We start from the raw sequence: 20994 nt of genomic DNA, 5'->3' as shown, positions 1-20994 counted from the left end.
GTCTTCTCGCTTCCTGGCAGCTCCGAATTCCTCTGTTTCTGGAGCAAATGCCTATTATTTCTGGAGCTAATTCCCAAATATCTGAATATGCCAGTTCTCATGAACTGCAGCTCCAGATTCCTCTGTTTCTGGAACTAATATCTGTTATTTCTGGAGATAATTCCCCAATAACTGAAGGCCCCAGTTCTCCTGTCTCTGCAGCTCCTACTTCCTCTATTTCTGGGGCTAATACCTATGTTTCTGCAAATAATTCTCCAATATCTGCAGGAACTGTGGAATTACCAGCTCGAGGAACAATGGAATTAGCTTCAGAAATAATGAAATTAGCAGCTATAGGAAAAATGGAATTTGCAGCTGCAGAAACAGAGGAATTAGCTGCAGAAACAGTGGAATTAGCAGCTACAAAAACAGGGGAATTTGCCACAGAAACAGTGAAATTAACAACGGAAACAGTGGAATTAGCTCCAGAAACAGGGAGGAATTAGCAGCTGCAGAAAAACTACAGCTAGCTCCTTAAATAATGGAATTACATCCAGAAACAGTGAAATTAGCAGCTGCAGGAACAGGGGATTTATCTAAAGAAATCAGGAATTAGCCCCAGAAACAGAGGAAATAGCTCCAGAAATAGTGGAATTAGCTCCAGAAACTGGAATTAGCAGCTTCAGAAACAGTGGAATTAGCTCCAGAAACGGAGGAATTAGCTCCAGAAACAGTGGAATTGGAAGGACCAGAAATACAGTAATTAGCCCAAGAAACAGGGGATTAGCACCAGAAACAGTGGAAATGGAAGGACTAGAAATACAAGAAATAGCCCCAGAAATAGAGAAATTAGCCCCAGAACCAGGGGAATTGGCTCCTGATACAGTGGAAATGGAAGGACTAGAAATAGAGGATTAACCGCAGAAACAGTGGAATTAGCTCCAGAAACAGTGGCTTTCGCAGCTTCAGAAACAGTGGAATTGGCTCCAGAAACAGTGGACTTAGCTCCAGAAACAGAGGAATTTGTTCAGAAAGAGAGGAATTAGCCCCAGAAACATTGGAATTAGCCGCAGAAACAGTGGAATTAGCACCAGAAACTGTGGAATTAGCTTCAGAAAGAGTGGAATTAGTACCAGCAACAGTGGATTTTGCTCCAGAAAGTGGGGAGTTAGCCCCAGAAAGAGTGGAATTAGCCGCATAAACAGTGGAATTAGGTCTAGAAACAGTGAAATTACCTCCAGAAATAGAGGAATGTGTTCAAAAAGAGGGGAATTAGCCCCAGAAACATTGGAATTTGCCGCAGAAATAATGGAATTAGCGCCAGAAACATAGGAATTAGCACCAGAAATATTGAAATTAGCAGCCACAGGAACACTGGAATGAGCAGCTCCAGTAACAATAGTATTAGCTTCAGAAATATTGGAATTAGCAGCTCCAGGAACAGCAGAATTAGCGCCAGAAGCAGTGAAATTATCAGCTCCAGAAACAGTGGAATTAGCTCCAGAACAGTGGAATTAGCTCCAGAAACAGTGGGATTAGCTCCAGTTAAAGGGCCACTCCAGAAACAGTGTAATTAGCTCTATCAACAATGGAATTAACCCCAGAAACAGGAATATAAGCAGTTCCAGGAACATCAGAATTAGCAACTGCACAAACGATGGAATTAGCATTTCCAGCAACATTGGAATTAACAACTCCTGAAAGAGGGAGGAGTTAGCAGCTCCAGGAACAGTGGAATTAGAAGCTCCAGAAACAGTGGAACTAGCTTCAAAAATAGTGGAATTAGCAGCGCCAGGAACAGTGGAATTAGCAGCTTCAGGAAAAGTGGAATTAGCTCCAGAAACAGTGGAATTAGCTCCAGAAACAGTGGAATTAGCTCTAGAAACAGTGGAATTAGCTCCAGAAACAGAGGAATTTGTTCAGAAAGAGGGGAATTAGCCCCAGAAACATTGGAATTAGATGCAGAAACTGTGGAATTAGCTTCAGAAACAGTGGAATTAGCTCCAGCAACAGTGGAATTAGCTCCAGAAAGAGGGGAGTAAGCACCAGAAAGTGTGGAATTAGCCGCAGAAACAGTGGGATTAGCTCTAGAAACAGTGAAATTAGCTCCATAAATAGAGGAATGTGTTCGGAAAGAGGGGAGTTAGCCCCAGAAACATTGGAATTAGCCGCAGAAACAGTGGAATTAGCTCCAGAAACAGTGGAATTAACTCCAGAAACAGTGGAATAAGCTCCAGAAATATGGAATTAGCAGCTTCAGAAACAGTGGAACTTGCTCCAACAACAGTGGAATTTGCTTCGGAAACAGTGGAATTATTTCCAGAAGCAGTGGAATTAGCTCCAGAGACAGTGGAATTAGTTCCAGAAAAAGTGGAATTAGCCGCAGAAACAGTGGAATTAGCTCAAGAAATAGAGGAATTTGTTCAGAAAGAGGGGAATTAGCCGAAGAAACATTGGAATTAGCCGCAGAAACATTGGAATTAGCGCCATAAACAGGAATTATCCAGAAATATTGGAATTAGCAGCCACAGGAACTGTGGAATTAGCAGCTACAGTAACAATAGTATTAGCTTCAGAAATATTGCAATTAGCAGCTCCAGGAACAGCAGAATTAGCGCCAGAAGCAGTGGAATTAGCAGCTCCAGAAACAGTGGAACTAGCTCCAGAACAGTGGAATTCGCAGCGGTAGAAACAGGGAACTTATCCCCAGAAACAGTGAAATTAGCTCCAGAAACAGTGGAATTAGCTCCAGAAACAGTGAAATTAAATCCAGAAAAAGTGGAATTAGCTCCAGAAACAGGGGAATTAGCTCCAGAAACAGTGGAATAAGCTCCAGAAATATGGAATTAGCAGCTTCAGAAACAGTGGAACTTGGTACAACAACAGTGGAATTTGCTTCGGAAACAGTGGAATTATTTCCAGAAGCAGTGGAATTAGCTCCAGAGACAGTGGAATTAGTTCCAGAAAAAGTGGAATTAGCCGCAGAAACAGTGAAATTAGCTCAAGAAATAGAGGAATTTGTTCAGAAAGAGGGGAATTAGCCCAAGAAACATTGGAATTAGCCGCAGAAACATTGGAATTAGCGCCAGAAACAGGAATTATCCTGAAATATTGGAATTAGCAGCCACAGGAACTGTGGAATTAGCAGCTACAGTAACAATAGTATTAGCTTCAGAAATATTGCAATTAGCAGCTCCAGGAACAGCAGAATTAGCGCCAGAAGCAGTGGAATTAGCAGCTCCAGAAACAGTGGAATTAGCTCCAGAACAGTGGAATTCGCAGCGGTAGAAACAGGGAACTTATCCCCAGAAACAGTGAAATTAGCTCCGGAAACAGTGGAATTAGCTCCAGAAACAGTGAAATTAAATCCAGAAAAAGTGGAATTAGCTCCAGAAACAGGGGAATTAGCTCCAGAAACAGTGGAATTAGCTCCAGAAACAGTGGAATTAAAACGGGAATCATTGGAATTAGCTCCAGAAACAGTGGAATTAACTCCAGAAACAGTGGAATGAGTTCCAGAAATCGTGGAATTATCTTCAGAAACAGTGGAATTAGCTCCAGAAACAGTGAATTTAGCTCCAGAGACAGTGGAATTACCTCCAGAAAAATTGGAAATAGCCGCAGAAACAGTGGAATTAGCTCTAGAAATAGTGTAATTAACTCCGGAAATAGAGGAATTTGTTCAGAAAGAGGGGAATTAGCCGCAGAAACAGTTGACATATCGCCAGAAACAGTGGAATTAACCAGAAACAATGGATTTAGCTACGGGAAATGTGGATTTAAAACCAGAAACAGTGGAATTAGCTCCAGAAACAGTGGAATTAACTCCTGAAACAGTGGAATTAGCTCCAGAAATATGGAATTAGCAGCTTCAGAAACAGTGGAATTTTCTCCAACTACAGTGGAATTTGCTTCAGAAAGAGTGGAATTATTTCCAGAAGCAGTGGAATTAGCTCCAGAGACAGTGGAATTAGCTCCAGAAACTTGAATTAGCAGCTCGAGAAACAGTGCAATTAGCTCCAGGAACAGTGGAATTAGCAGCCCTAGAAACAGGGGAATTAGCCCAGAAACAGTGGAATTATCTGCAGGAGCATCGGAAATATCAGCTGCAGAAACAGGGAGAAATTAGCAGCTCCAGGAACAGGGGAATTAGCTTTAGAAACATAAGTATTAGCTCCAGAAACAGGGAAATTAGCTCCAGAAACTGAGAACTCAGCAGCTCCAGAAACAGTGGAATTAGCAGCTTCAGAAATAGGAGAATTATATTCAGAAATCGTGGAATTAATTTCAGAAGCAGGGGAATTAGCTTCAGAAATTGTGGAATTTGCAGCACCAAGAACAGATGGAATTAGCAGCTCCAAAAACAGTGGAACATGATGCATAAATATTGGAATTACCAGCTCCAGATACAGTGGAATTAGACCCAGAAATAGGGGAATTAGCTCCAGAAACAGTGTAATTAGCAGCTCCAGAAACGGTGAAATTATCAGCTTCAGACAGAGAAGAAATCGCTCCAGGAACAGTGGAATCAGCTCCAGAAATAGTGGAATTAGCTGCAGAACAGAATAATTATCAGCTCCGGAAACATTGGAATTAGCTTCAGGAACAGTGAAATTAGCAGCCCCAGAAACAGTGGAATTAGCAGCTCCAGGAACTTTGGAAATAGCAGCTCTAGAAAGAAGGAGAAATTAGCAGCTCCAGGAACAGTGGAATTAGCGCCAGAAACAGTGGAATTAGCTCCAGAAACGGTGGAACCAGGTCTAGAAAAAGGTTAATTAGAAATTAAAGGAAATGGTGATTAGCAGCTCCAGACACAGTGGGATTATCTCCAGAAACTGAAGATATGTGCGCTGCAGAAACAGGAGAATTAGGAGTTCAAGAACAGAGGACTTCACTCAGTACAGCGGAACTATCTAGAGAAACATGGTAATTGGGTTACACAGAGAAGAGTTAGCTCAATAAATAGGAAAATTAGCTGTTCCTGTAGCAGGAGAATTAGGTCAGCGCGCCACAATCTGAACAATTCAGAGCTATATATATCCGGAGAATATTAGCAAAATGAATACAGAATTAGACGCTGCATAAACAGTGTATTTGTAGCTCCAGAATCACAGGAATTAGAATCTCCACAACAAGTGAAATAACTACAGAAACAGGGAACTAGGCCCTACTTAAGATGTGGTATTAGACGGTACAGCAACATGGTAATTAGCAGCTCCCAGAACAGAGAACTTAGCACCAGAATGAGCGAATTAGCTCCAGAATCAGGGGGAAAAGTATCTCCTTAAATATATGAATTAATTCCAGAAACAGGAAAATTAGTTGCATAAATACTGGAATTTATTCCACAAACAAGTGAATTATTTGCTTCAGAAACGCCCGAATTAGGAGCAACAGAAAGACGAATTATGGCCTGAAATGCTGTAATTATCTCCAGACATTGGGAGAATCGGATGCTCCAGAAACAGGGGAATCATGAGATCCAGAAACAAGAAAAGTGTGCATCCATAAACAACGTAATTCGGAGCAAAATAAACAGAATATTGATGAGATCCCAGATCGAGCGGAATTCGGGGAGCACCACATCTACATGGAAAGTAGCTCCAGGAACTGGTAAATTGGGGCACAGCTCCATAAAAAGGCGTCTTAGATTTTCCATTAGCAGAGGAATTAGGAGAGTGCACCTGAAAGAAGACAATCCAGTGCTATATATATATATATATCGGGGAAATAGTAGCCACATTAATTAGTTGTTCCATAAACAGTGCTATTTGCAGCTCCAGAAATTGTGCAATCATGGGCTCCACAAACAAGAAAAAGTTGGAACTCTCGTTATTCGGGTAGTAAGAACTCCAGAAACATTGACGATAGCAGTTCCAGGAATAGAAGGATTAGCCCCAGAACAAGATAATTAGTTACAGAAACACTGGAATTAACTTTACAAATCGTGGAATTAGGAGGTCCAGAAACACATGTATTAGCAGCTCCCGAAACAGGGGAATTGTCCTTAGTAATATGGGAATTAGCTCGATCAAGGGGCAGAATCAAGTGGTCCGGAAACAGTTGACGTTGCAGCAAAGAAACAGGGTGTTTAGCTTCAGCAGCATGAGATTACGATATCCAGTAACAAGGCAATTATGGTTCCATAAAGAATGTAATTTGAAGCAAAAAATACAGGAGATTTAGGAGATCAAGATGCAGTGAATTTGGGAGAAGGCTCCATCAACATGGAACATAGGAGAGGGCACAAGAAAGTGGGAAATGTGGAGACAGCTCCGGAAAAAGGCAAATTAGCTGTTCCTATAGCAGGGGTAATTGGAGAGCGCACCATTAAGAGGACAATTCGGATTTATAGGGGAACATGTAGCTAAATGAAAACGATAATGATGTGCTCCATGAACTGCGAAATATGGAGCTCCAGTGTCAGCGACATTAGAAACTCCACAAACAAATAAATCAATTCCAGAACCAGAGGGACTAGGATCTCCAGAAACTGGTGAATCAGCACCAGAAACAGAGTATTACCGACAGAAACAGTTGAATTAGCTACAGAAACATGGGCGTTACCTCCAGAAACAGAGGAATTAGGATTTCCTCAAACTGCGATATCAGGAGCTCCAGGAAAATATGAATTACCTCCACAACCAAGGGATTAGATTCAGAATCAGGAGAATTGGCAGCTGCAGATCGAGGAGCTCCAGAAACACGGGAATTAGATCGGAAATAAGGGCATTAGCTTCAGAAACGAGGAATTAATTCCAGAATAATTCCTGAAACTGAGGAAATATAAGTTCCATAAACAAGGGAAGTGTGGTTCCATAAACAAAGTAAGTTTCAGAAAAAGATACAGGAGATTTTGGAGATACAGATACAGGGAAATTAGCAGAGAGCTCCATCAACGTGGAACGTATGAGCAGGCTCCAGAAAGTGGGACATTTGGAGCCAGCTCTAGAAACAGGTGTATTCGCTGTTCCTGTATCAGGGAGTTTGGAGAGTGCACTATAAATAGGAGAATTCGGGGCTATATCTACAGGGGAACTAGTAACAACGTCCGAACACAATTACGTCTCCAAAAACAGCGCAATTTGGGGTTCCAGATACGTTTTATTGGAGCTTCACAAGCAACTGAAACATCTGCTTAATAATGGAACTAGTGCCTGCATAATCTAGTGATTTAGCTCAAGAGGCAAAATTATTTCTGTAGCTATTTCACCTGTTTCAGGGGCTTTCCATGCAGAAACGGAGAAATTCGGAGCTTCAAAAACTGGGATATTAGGATCAGCAGAATAAAGAAGAATTTGCTCCGGAAACTTGGAAATTAGCACAAGAAACACCGGACTTAGCTCATAAACAAGGGAATCAACACCATAAACAGGTGCTCAACTCCAGAATCAGTGCTATCATTTCAGAATCAGGGAAATTAACTCCAAAATCAGGGGAATTATACGATCCAGAAAGAAGGTAAGTATGGTTCCATAAACAAATTCATTTGGAGCAAAAGAAACAGGAGATTTAGGAGATCCAAATACAGGTAATTAGGAGAGGGCAGTATCACCGTGGAACGTTGGTGCAGGCTCTAGAAACTGGGAAATTTGGAGCCAGTTCCAGAAATAAGTGAATTAGCTGAACCTGTCGATTGGGAATTAGGAGAGCGCACCAAAAACAATGCAATTTGGAGCTGTATATATCAGAGAACTAGTGGCCTCATGAAAAGGGCAATTAGGTGTAATATAAACAGGGCAATTTCGAACCCCAAGAAACAGAAGAATTAGGATCTGCAGGAACAGGAGAACTAGGAACGACAGAGATTGGAAATAGCTCCAGAAACATAGGATCTGGAGAAACATTAGCTCCAGAATCATTTGCTCCACGAACAGCTGAATTAGCTACCGAAACAGGGGTATTAAATCTAGGAACAGAGAAATTTGGAGCCGCTGAAAGACGGGAAGTTGGAGCTCCTGGAACACGGATATTCGCGCAGAAAGAAGGGAATTAGCTCCAGAAATAGAGCCATTGACTCCAGAAACAATGGAATTAGCTCGAGAAGGAAGAAAATAAGAGTTACAGGAAGTGGTGAATTATCAGCTCCAGGAACAGTGGGATTCGCTCCAGAAACAGGGCATTGCGGAGCTGCAGACACAGGGGAAGCAGGGGCTCCAGGAACACGGGAATAATCACAGTACAGCGCAGATAGATCCAGAGATAGGGAGTTGTGTTTAGAAAAAGGATAGTTACAATCAAAAACAGAGAATTAGCTCTTCCTCTAGGAGGGAAATTAGGGGTGCGCACCATAACAGGTCAATTCGGAGCCATATATACCGGCAAACTACAGAGATATAAAGGACAATTACGTGCTTCGTAAATTGCACAATGTGGAGCTCCACAAAAAGTGAAACTATGATCTCCACAGGAATTTCCCCCAGAAAAAAACGTATTCTCTTCAGAAACAGTTGAGTTAGCAACAGAAACAGGGGCGTTACCTCCAGAAACAGATGCATTCGTAGATCCACAATCTGGATATCTGGAACTCCAGAAAAAGATGAGCTCCATAAACAGAGGAATTAGTTCCAGGAACAGGGGGATTAGGAACTGCAGAGAGGGGAATTACTAGTTCCAGGAATACTGGCATTAGTTCAGAAACAAGGGTATTAGCTCCAGAAACAGAGGAATTAGGTCCAGAAAGATGTGAATTAGGAGTTACAGAAACTACCGAATTGGGCACTGCAGAAATGGGAAATTAGGTGCTCCAGAAACATGGGATTTTAATCAGTACAGTTAAAGTTGCTCCAGAAATAACCGAACTACATTTAGAAAGAGAAGCGTTGTCTCGTGAAACAGATGAACCAGTTTTTCCTGCAGCAGGGAATTTGGAGAGCGCACCATAAGCAGAATACTTAGGAGCTAAATATAGCGAGAAATGGTAGCCACATAATAAACACACTTAGGTGCTTCATAAACAGCGCAATTTGAAGCTCCAGAAACAGGGGAATTAATTTCTCCACAAACAACTGAAATAGCTTCAGAAACAGGTGAACTAGAACCTTGGGGTAGTCGGAGATCCAGCAACAGCGGCATTGTGAGCTCTCGTAAGATTTGATTTAGCAGCTCCAAGAACATTGAAATTAACCCTTAACAAGAGAAATGGCTCCAGGAACAGTGGAAAAGGGATATTCTTACTTAACGGAATTAATTCCAGAAACCGGGGATTTTGCTGCAGAAATATTGGCGTTAACTCCACAAGCTGTTGAATTGAGTGCTCCAGAAACACGAGAATTAGGAGCTGCAGAGAGAGGGGAATTATGCCCAGAAGTTTCGCGATTATATACAGAAAGAGAGAATTAGGTGCTCCAGGAACAGAGGACACTTCAGCTACAGATACAAGATGATTTGCTCCAGGAACAGGGGAATTTGCTCCAGTCGCAGAGGAATTCGGAGCTCCAGAGACTGCGAAATTAGTAGCCCCGGGAATATTGGAATTAGCTCCAGAAACAACGCAATTCTCTCCAGAAACAGGGCTAATTGGGTTAAAACGAACAGAGTAAAGTCTAGAAAGAGGTGACTTCGCTGCCCCTGCAGCAGGGGATTTAGTGGAGCGCACCATAAACAGGACATTTCGCAGAGATATATAGATAACTAGTAGACAATTAAATACGACAATTTGGAGCTCCAGAAAAAGGACAATTAGGAGCTCCACAAACAACTCAGAATCTCCAGAAAGAGGGTAACTAGGACTTCCAGAAACTACGGGTTTTTCTCCGAAAAAAAAGGTGTTGTTTCCTGACACAGCTGCATTAGCAACAGAAACAAAGGAATTCCCTCAGGAAACAGAGAAATTAGGAGTCGCAGAAAGAAGACAAGTTGTAGCTCCAAGAACATGGGAATTAGCGCAGAAATAAGCGAATTAGCGCCGGAAACACGGAAATTAGTGCCGGAAACAGTGGACCTAAACGTAGAAACTGTGGAATTCGGTCTTGAAAGCTGAATACAAGGAGTCACAGAAACTGGTAAATTAGCAGCCCCAGAGACAGAGGAATTAGCTTCAGAAACAGGCAATGTGGAGCTGCAGAAACAGGGCAAGCGAGCTGCAGGAACTTCGGAATAATCACAGTACAAAGAAATTACCTCCCAAGCTCTCTGACACCAGCAAGCACTCATACCCACAAACCTATGCTACGCTGCCCAAACTCTCCTGCCCCCCACGAAGCTTTCCGAACCCCACAAGCTCTCCAACCCCGCCCAAGCTCTGCTACCCCAAAGATCTCTTAACCCCCAACTCTACTAGCCAACCAAGCTCTCCTACCTGCCAATCGCTCCTGCACCCCCAAGCTCTCCTAATCCCACATGCTGCCCTACCGCTCCAAGCTCTCCTACCCGCCCAAGCTCTCCTGCCCCCATTACTCCTACTCCCCAAACGCTGCTACCCCCCCAAGCTTACCTGCCCCTCAAGATCTCCTACGCCCTCCAAGCTCTCCTAACCCCCAAGCTCTCCTACCCACAAGCTCTCGTAAAATCCCAAGCTCTCCGACCCACAAGCTCTCCTACACGACAAAGCTATCCTCACCGGCCACCATGCTCTCCTACCCCCACCAAGATCTCGTACACGCGCAATCTCTCCTAACCCCCAAAGCTCTCCTACCCCGCCAAGCTCTAACACCCACCAAGCTCTCCAACCCTCCAAAGCTCTCAGAACCCCCAAGCTCTCCTGACCCCCCCCCAACTCTCATAGGCCCCCAAGATTTCCTACCCCGCAAGCTCTCCGATACCGCCAAGCTCTCCTACTGCCACAAATTCTCCAATACCCCGCAAGTTCTCCCACCTCGCAAAGCTTTCCTACCCAACCCCAAGCTCTCCTACAAGACAATCTCTTCATCCCCCCAATTTCTCGTACCACCCCAATCTCTCCTACCCGCCAATCTCTCCTACCACACCAATCTCTCCGACACACGAAGCTCACCGAACCCCAAAGCTCTCCTATTCACCCCAAGCTCTTCAACCCCCCAAACTCTCCTCGTCCACAGCTCTCCGACCACCTAAGGACTCCTACAACCTCCACCAGCTCTCCTACACATCCAGACCCCTTCTCCAGGAGCTCAACCCAACCCCCCAAGCTTTCCTACCCGCAAAATCTCTCCTACCCCAAGAACTCTCCTACCACACCTCACAAGCTCTACTACCCCCACACTCTCCTACCTCCCAAGCACTCCCATCCCCCAAGATCTCCGACCACCTCCCAAGCTCTCCTACCCACCTAACCTGTCCTACCCCGCTCCCCAAGATCTCATACCGCCCAAGCTCTCCAATCCCGCCAAACTCTGTTACACCCCAAGCACTTCTACCCCGCAAAGCTTTCCTTCCCCCTCAAAATATCCTTTCTCCCCAAGCTCACCTACACCCAAAGCTCTCCTTCACCCCCAAGCTCTCCCATCTCCCCAAACTCTCCAACACCCTCCCAAGCTCTCCTACCCATCCAACCTCTCCTCCTCCCCTCCCCAAGATCTCGTAGCACCCAAGCTCTGCAAACCCCCGAACTCTCCTGCTCCCCAACTTCTTCTAATCCCCAAAGCTCTCCTCCCCCCTCATAATCTCCTACATCCCCATTCTCTGACCCCGCAAGCTCTGGTGCTACCCAAGCTCTCCTACACACCAAGCTCTCATACCCCCAAAATGCTTACCGACCCACCAAGCTCCCCTACCCACCAAGCTCTACTACCCCGCAAGCTGTCCTACCCACCAAGATCTCCTACCCCCGCAAGCTCTACTACCCTCAAACACTCCTACACCCCAAGCTCTCTTACGCCCCTAAGCTCTCCTACACACCAAGCTCTCCTGCCTCTCATGCTCTCCATCCCCAAAAACACGCCTACCCAACGCTCCACAAACCCCCAAATCTCTCCTACCCCCCGCCAAGTTCTCCTCCTACCGCCCCAGCTTCCTACCCCAGCAGCTCTGCTAACCCCAGGTCTCCGTCCCCCCACCAAGCTCTCCTACCCGCCCAGCACTGGTACCCCCGCCAAGCCCTCCTACAACCAGAAGCTATCCTACCCCCCAAGCTCTCATACTCCCCCAAAGCTCTTCTAGACGCCAGGCTCTGCTACACCGCCCCCCCAGCTCTTCTAATCCCACAATTTCTGCTACCCACCCAAGCGCTCCGACTCACCAAGCTCTCCTAACCCCCAAGAGTTCTTAACCCCCAAAGCTCTCTTACCGCCCAAAGGTCTCCTACCCCTCAAGCTTTCTTACCCCCACAAGATCTACTACCCCTCCTCCACCAAGCTTTCCTACCACTTCCAAGTTCTCCAACACTCCAAGCTCCCCTACACCCCATGATCTCCTATCATCCCATGTGGTACAACCCCCGATGCTCTCCTAAACTCGCAAGCTCTGCAACCACTCCAAGCTCTCATATCCCCGGAGCACACCGACCCCGCAAAATCACCGAACCCCCCAAAGCTCTCCTAACCCCCAAGCTCTCCTACCCCACCAAACACTCCTACAACCCCAAAGCTCTCCTACCCCCCTCCCGCATGATCTCCTACACTCCCAAAGCTCTTCTACCCCATCTCGTAGGCGCTCCTACCCCGCTAAGCTCTCCTACACCCCAAGCTCTGATACCCACCCAAGCTGTCCAAAACCCCCCAAGACTTCTTACACCCAAGCTCTCCAACCACTCAATGCTTTCCTACCTCCAAGCTCTCCTACACCCCAAGCTCTCCTACCCCCAATCTCTCCTACCCCCCAAGCTCTCCTAACCCCAAGCTGCCTTACCACCCCCAAGCTCTCCTACTCCACAAATCCCCAACCCTATTGCTCTCCTACCACTCCATGCCCTCCAACCCCAAGCACTCCTACCCCCGTAAGCTCTCCTATCCACCAATGCTCTCCGAACCCCCAACCTATCATAACCTAACCTAAGCTCTTCGACACCCCAAGCTCTCCTACTCCGCCAACCTCCACTACACCCCATGCTCTCCTATCCCGTAAGCTCTCCTAACCCCAAGCTCTCCTCAACTCCAAGCTCTCCGACACACCAAGCTCTCCTACACCGCAAGCTCTCCAACACCCACAAGCTGTCCGATCCCCCCGCCCCACCAAGCTCTCGTAACCCCCGAAGCTCTCCTAACCCCCAAGCTCCCCTAACCCCCAAACTCTCCTCACCCCAAGCTCTCGTCAACTCCAAGCTCTCCGACCCACCAAGCTCTCCGACCCCGCAATCTCTCCAACACCCAAAAGCTGTCCTATCACCCCGCCCCGCCAAGCTCTCCTAACCCCCCAAGCTCTCCCTCCCTACCCATCCAAATTATGCAACACCCCAAGCTCTCTTACTGACCTAGCTCTCCTACCACCCGCCAAGCTCTTCTACACTCCCAAGCGCTCTTACCCCATCATGCTCATTACCCCCTCAAACTCTTCTACACCCAAAGCTCTCCTGCCCCTCCAACCGCTCCTACCCCGCCAAGTTTTCCTAGCCCCCAACGCTCTCCTATCTCCCCCAAGCTCGGCAACCACCCACACTCTCCTACCCCCCAAAGCTCTCCTGCTCCCCAAGCTCTCCAACCCACCAAGCTCTCCGAACCCCAAGCTCTCCTACGCCTTCCAGCTCACCTATTCCCCCTACGTTCTCCTATCCCCACACCCTCAGCTCTCCTACCACCCCAAGCTCTCTGACTCCCCGCAAGCTCTCCTACCCCGCCCAAGCTCCCCGAACACCCAAGCTATTCTACCCCCGCAAGCTTTCTTCACCCCAAACTCTCCTACTTCCCATGTTATCCTAAACCCCAAGTTCTTCTTCCCCCCAAGCTCTCCTACCATCCCAAGCTTTAGTAATCCCCTCCAACGTACCACTATCGCTCCCCAAGCACTCCTACCCCCACAAGCTCTCCAAGACCCCCAAACTCTCCGAGCCACCCCAAGCTCTCCTGCCCCCAAGGTTTCCTAACTCCCCAAGCTCTCCTAACCCCCAAGCTCCCCTACCCCCATAAGCTCTCCTACACTCCAAGCTCTCCTACCCTCCCCCCGCAAGCTCTCATACCTCCCCAAGCTCTCCGACCCCTCAGGATTTCTAACCCCCCAAACTCTCCTACCCCACGATCCAATACCCCGCCAAGCTCTCCTGCCCTCAACAAGTACTCACAACCTCCAAATCTCACCTCCCCGCCGCCGTTCTCCTCCTACCGCCCTAGCTCTACTACCACAGCAGCTCTGTTTCACCCCACCTCTCCTCCCACCGCCCCCGCCACTAAGCTCTCCTACCCCACCATGCACTCCTACCCGACAATATCTCCTACACCGCCAAAGCCCTCCTACAATCCCTAAGCTCTCCTACCCCCCATGCTCTCCTACACCCCCAAAGCTCTTCTAGCCGTCAGGCTCTCCCACCAGTCCTCAGCTCTCCTACACCCCTAAGCTCTGCTACCCACCAAGTTCTCCGACTCACCAAGCTCTCCTACCCCCCAAAGGTCTCCTACCCCTCAAGCTCTCTTACTACCTCAAGCTCTCCTATCGACCCAATACCGATTACACCGTCAAGCTCTCCTATCCCTCCACAAGCCATCCAATCCATCAAGCTCCCCTACCCCCCAATATCTCCTATCCCCCAAGCTCTCCTAAAACCGTCAAGCTCTCCTACTAACTCAAGCTCTCCTACCCCCACAAGATCTCCTACACACACCAAGGTCTCCTACTCCCTCAAGTTCTCCTTCGCCTCCAATCTTTCCAAACCCACACGCTCTCCTACCTCCTCATGCTCTCCTAACCCCGCAAGCTCTCCGACCCCGCCAAGATCTCCTACCCTCGATGCTCTCATACTCGCCCAAGCTCTCCGTCCCCACCAAGCTTTCTGACACACGCAAGGTCAGCTCACCCCCAAGCACTCCTACACTCCAAGTTCTCCTGCCCCGCAAGCACTCCTAACCACCCAAGCTCATCTACCGCACAAGCTGTCCACGGCCCCGAAGCTCTCCTGCGCCCCCAGATCTCCCACAGCCCCAAGCCCTCTTACCCCACAAGTTGTACTACCCCCGCAAGCTCTCCTAAACGGCAAGTTTTCCTACCCTCACCGCCCAAGCTATCCTACCCCCCAAGCTCTCCTATCCCCCTAAGCACACCTACCCCCACAAGCCCTCCAACCATCCCAAGCTCTCCTACACCCGAAAAGTTCTCCTATCCCCCTCCCCAATCTCTCCTACCCCCATAAGCTCAACTACCTCCCACAAGCTCTCCGACACCCCAAGCTTTCATACCACCCAAAGCTATCCTACACCCCTGCAACAACTCCTACCCCCGCAAGCTCTCGTGCCACCCCAGCTCTCCTAACCCACAAGCTCTCCTACCCACCCTCTCCTACCCTCTCTCCAAAGCTATCCTACCCCCCAAAATCTCCTACCGCCCCCCCAGCACTCCTAGCCCTCCAAGCTCTCCTACCACCTAAATTCTCCCACCCCCCAGCTCTCCTACCTCCCCAGCTCTCCTACAACCCCAGCTCCCCTACCACGCAATGCTCTCCTACCCCTCCAAACTCTCCCACTCCCCAGCTCTCCTAACCTCCAAGCTCTCCTAGCCACCGCAAGCTCACCTTCGCTCGTAAGCTCTCCTACCCGCCAATCTCTCCTACCCCAAAAGGTCTCCTGCCCCGCCTATCTCTCCTACGCCCCCATGCTCTCCTACACACTCCAAGCTGTCCTACCCACCCAAGCTCTTTTACCTCCGCAAGCACTCCTACCCCACCAAGCTCTCCTACTCGCCAAGCTCTCCTAACGCCATAAACTTTACGATCCCGCCAAGCTCGTCTACCCCATCCAAGCTCTCCGACCACACCAAGCGCTCCCATCCCCTCAAACATTCCTAACGCACAAAGCTCTCCTACACCCCCAAACTCTCGGACTCCCGAAGCTCTCCTACCCCCTCAAGCTTTCCGAGACCCCCAAGATTTCCTCCCGCACCACGCTCTCCTACCGCCCAAGCTCCCCTAAACTCCCCAAGCTCTCCGTCGCCCCCAAGCTCTCATACCCCCGCACATTATCCTACACCCCAAGCTCTCCTAACCACACAAGATCTCCTTCACCGCCCAAGCGCTCCTATCCCCTTGAAGGTCTCCTACACCTCCAAGCACTCCGATCCCCGCCGCAAAACTCTCCTACACCGCCAAGCTCTCCTACTGCCCCATGTTCTCATACCACCTATGCTCTCCAATGCCCCCAAGATCTTCTAACCCCCAAGATCTCCTACCACCCAAGGACTCCTACACCCCAAATTATCCGATCCCCCAGTTATAATGGGTGACTTTAATATGCACATAGATTGGGCTAGCCAAACTGGAAGCAATACGGTGGAGGAGGATTTCCTGGAGTGCATAAGGGATGGTTTTCTAGACCAATATGTTGAGGAACCAACTAGGGGGGAGGCCATCTTAGACTGGGTGTTGTGTAATGAGGGAGGATTAATTAGCAATCTCATTGTGCGAGGCCCCTTGGGGAAGAGTGACCATAATATGTTGGAATTCTGCATTAGGATGGAGAATGAAACAGTAATTTCAGAGACCATGGTCCAGAACTTAAAGAAGGGTAACTTTGAAGGTATGAGGCGTGAATTGGCTAGGATAGATTGGCGAAGGATACTTAGGGGGTTGACTGTGGATGGGCAATGGCAGACATTTAGAGACCGCATGGATGAATTACAACAATTGTACATTCCTGTCTGGCGTAAAAATAAAAAGGGGAAGGTGGCTCAACCGTGGCTATCTAGGGAAATCAAGGATAGTATTAAAGCCAAGGAAGTGGCATACAAATTGGCCAGAAATAGCAGCGAACCTGGGGACTGGGAGAAATTTAGAACTCAGCAGAGGAGGACAAAGGGTTTGATTAGGACAGGGAAAATGGAGTACGAGAAAAAGCTTGCAGGGAACATTAAGGCGGATTGCAAAAGTTTCTATAGGTATGTAAAGAGAAAAAGGTTGGTGAAGACAAACGTAGGTCCCCTGCAGTCAGAATCAGGGGAAGTCATAACGGGGAACAAAGAAATGGCAGACCAATTGAACAAGTACTTTGGTTCGGTATTCACTAAGGAGGATACAAACAACCTTCCGGATATAAAAGAGGTCAGAGGGTCTAGTAAGGAGGGGGAACTGAGGGAAATATTTATTAGTCGGGAAATTGTGTTGGGGAAATTGATGGGATTGAAGGCCGATAAATCCCCAGGGCCTGATGGACTGCATCCCAGAGTACTTAAGGAGTTGGCCTTGGAAATAGCGGATGCATTGACAGTCATTTTTCAACATTCCATTGAATCTGGATCAGTTCATATGGAGTGGAGGGTAGCCAATGTAACCCCACTTTTTAAAAAAGGAGGGAGAGGGAAAACAGGGAATTATAGACCGGTCAGCCTGACCTCAGTAGTGGGTAAAATGATGGAATCAATTATTAAGGATTTCATAGCAGTGCATCTGGAAAATGGTGACATGATAGGTCCAAGTCAGCATGGATTTGTGAAAGGGAAATCATGCTTGACAAATCTTCTGGAATTTTTTGAGGATGTTTCCAGTAAAGTGGACAAAGGAGAACCAGTTGATGTGGTATATTTGGACATTCAGAAGGCTTTCGACAAGGTCCCACACAAGAGATTAATGTGCAAAGTTAAAGCAAATGGGATTGGGGGTAGTGTGCTGACGTGGATTGAGAACTGGTTGTCAGACAGGAAGCAAAGATTAGGAGTAAACGGGTACTTTTCAGAATGGCAGGCAGTGACTAGTGGAGTGCAGCAAGGTTCTGTGCTGGGGCCCCAGCTGTTTACATTGTACATTAATGATTTAGACGAGGGGATTAAATGCAGTATCTCCAAATTTGCGGATGATACTAAGTTGGGTGGCATTGTGAGCTGCGAGGAGGATGCTATTAGGCTGCAGAGTGACTTGGATAGGTTAGGTGAGTGGGCAAATGCATGGCAGATGAAGTATAATGTGGATAAATGTGAGGTTATCCACTTTGGTGGTAAAAACAGAGAGACAGACTATTATCTGAATGGTGACAGATTAGGAAAAGGGAAGGTGCAACGAGACCTGCGTGTCATGGTACATCAGTCATTGAAGGTTGGCATGCAGGTACAGCAGGCGGTTAAGAAAGCAAATGGCATGTTGGCCTTCATAGCGAGGGGATTTGAATACAGGGGCAGGGAGGTGTTGCTACAGTTGTACAGGGACTTGGTGAGGCCACACCTGGAGTATTGTGTAAGTTTTGGTCTCCTAACTTGAGGAAGGACATTCTTGCTATTGAGGGAGTGCAGCGAAGGTTCACCAGACTGATTTCCGAGATGGCGGGACTGACCTATCAAGAAAGATTGGATCAACTGGGCTTTTATTCACTGGAGTTCAGAAGAATGAGAGTGGACCTCATAGAAACGTTTAAAATTCTGACGGGTTTGGACAGGTTAGATGCAGAAAGAATCTTCCCAATGTTGGGAAAGTCCAGAACCAGGGGTCACAGTCTGAGGATAAGGGGTAAGCCATTTAGGACCGAGATGAGGAGAAACTTCTTCACCCAGAGAGTGGTGAACCTGTGGAATTCTCTACCACAGAAAGTAGTTGAGGCAAATTCACTAAATATATTCAAAAGGGAGTTAGATGAAGTGCTTACTACTCGGGGGATCAAGGGTTATGGCGAGAAAGCAGGAAGGGGGTACTGAAGTTTCATGTTCAGCCATGAACTCATTGAATGGCGGTGCAGGCTAGAAGGGCTGAATGGCCTGCTCCTGCACCTATTTTCTATGTTTCTATGTTTCTATGCCTACCCTCCCAACCTCTCCTTATCGCAAGCTTTGCCATCCCTTCAGCTTTCCTAACCCCCAAGCTCTCCTAACCCCCATGCTTGCTAACCTACAAGCTCTCCTACTCCCCACGCTCGCCTACCCGCTAAGCTCTCCTACTCCGTCAAGCTCTCCCAACTCCCCAAACTCTGCTACCCTCACAAGCTCTACTACCCCGCCAAAATCTCCTAACAACCCAAGCTCAACTACTAAGCCAAGCTCTCCGACCGACCCCCAAGCTCCCCAAAGCCCCAAGCTCTCCTATGCTCCCAAGTTCTCCTACCCCCACAAGCTCTCCTACTGCCCCAAGTTCGCATAGCCCCCAAGCTCTCCTGCACCCGCCAAGCTCTCCAAGCCCCAAAGCTCTCCTACACACCAAGGTCTCCTACAGCCCAAGTTCCCCTATCCCCCAAGCATTCCTACCCTACCAGCTCTCCGACCGCACCAGCTCTGCTACCTACCCTGCTCTGCTACCCTGTCAAACCTCTTCAACACCCGCCAAGCTCTCCGACCCACACAAGATATCCTACCACACAAAGCTCCCCTACTCGCCCAAAGCTCTCCTACACCGCTTCACAAGTTATCCTACACCCCAGTGGACTCCAACAGCCCCAAGCTCACCTACGCCCCAAGCACTTCAACCCCACCAAGATCTCATACCCGCCAAGCTCTCCTACCCGCCCAAGCTCCACGACACCCCAAGCTCTCCTAACCCCCAATCTCTCCTTTTTGCAAGCTCTCCTACCCCACCAAGCTCTCCTATGCACACGCTCTCCTACCCCGCAAGCTCTCCTAAAGCTCCAGCTCTCCGACTCCCCCAAGCTCCCTTCCCACCCCATGCTCTCCGAATCCCCCTACCTCTCCTACCCCCTCAGGTTCTCCACCCCCCCAACGCACTCCTGACCCCAGACTCTCCGACCTACCAGACTCTCCTTCCCCCAAACTCTCCTACCCCCAAGCTCTCCTACCCCCCGAGCTCACCTACACCCCCAGGCTCTCCTAACCGCCCCAATCGCTCCTACCTCCAAAAGGTCTCCTATCCCCTCAAGTTCGCCTAACAATCAAGATCTCCTACTCCCGCAAGCTCTACTCACCCCAATCTCTCCTACCCCTCCAAGCTCTCTTACCCCACCAAGCTTAATACAACCCAAACTCTCCTACCCCCCAAGCTCTCCTACAACCCACCAAGTTTTCCTACAAAACAAGCCTTCCAACCGCCCAAGCTCTCCAACACATCAAGTTCTCCTACCACGCCAAACTCTCGTACACACCCCTGAAGCTCTCCTGCAACCCAACCTCTCCTAGAACCCCAAGCCCTCTTACCCCCAAAGTTGTACTACCGCTGCAAGCTCTCCTAAATGCCAAGCTCTCCAACGCGCTCAAATTATCCTACCCCACTCGCTCTCCTACGGCCCAAGCTCTCCTGCATCCCCAACCTGTCCTACACCCCCAGCTCTCCAAACCCCCAGCGCTCCTACTATCCCAGCTCTCCTAACCCCAAATTTTCCTACCCTCCCAAGAATGGAGATAGAAGGTTTGCGACTGATTTAGTAAAGGATCACGGGAAAATGGCCTAGAGAAATGGTCCAGCTGCGATATTTGCCCTGTCGACACAAACAAAGGATTACTCAGATTTGTGGTCAAACACGAGTTACGTGAAAAAGCAAAAATCAGACATGAGTCAGACGAGGGGCTGCTATAAACAGTCGTAAAATATGGAAATGTGATGAAAATCGAAACAATAAACACATCCCTGGAGCCCGCCCTATTTGGAGAGTTGTTAGCCTGCAATTGGGCGTGCTATGGGGGAAATCGACCAATGATTGTATAAACTGAATGTCACTCAAATGTGTTCTGCTGCAACAATGTATAAGTGTTGAGCTTTTGTACAATTACAGGACTGGTCAGGAGATAGGAGGACAGGCTCGAACCGGGAGTGTTCCCTTTATCCTAACAGGTCACGGCCAGAGAATCTACAGAATAAAGGTCTTATGTTGCAAAGATAAAAGCTGGTTCTCAGGTTATGTCTGAACGACATCCAGGTCAATCTGGCGGAAACTTTCTAAACTTAGGAAAAACCGTGTCGCGACACAGAGAAAAATCGCGCGAACCGCGTAGGGAAACGCGGAGGTTAGGGAATTGTGTAAAATTAAGCTGTGGGACTACACGGGACTGTGTAAATTTTAAATTGTACTTATGCCTGGTGCGGTGTCGATTTTGTAT

The sequence above is a fragment of the Pristiophorus japonicus genome, unplaced genomic scaffold (assembly GCF_044704955.1).
Source record: "Pristiophorus japonicus isolate sPriJap1 unplaced genomic scaffold, sPriJap1.hap1 HAP1_SCAFFOLD_29, whole genome shotgun sequence".
NCBI classification, from domain to species: Eukaryota; Metazoa; Chordata; class Chondrichthyes; family Pristiophoridae; genus Pristiophorus; species Pristiophorus japonicus.
The sequence above is the reverse complement of the archived record's forward strand: the minus strand, read 5'-3'. Positions refer to the sequence as shown.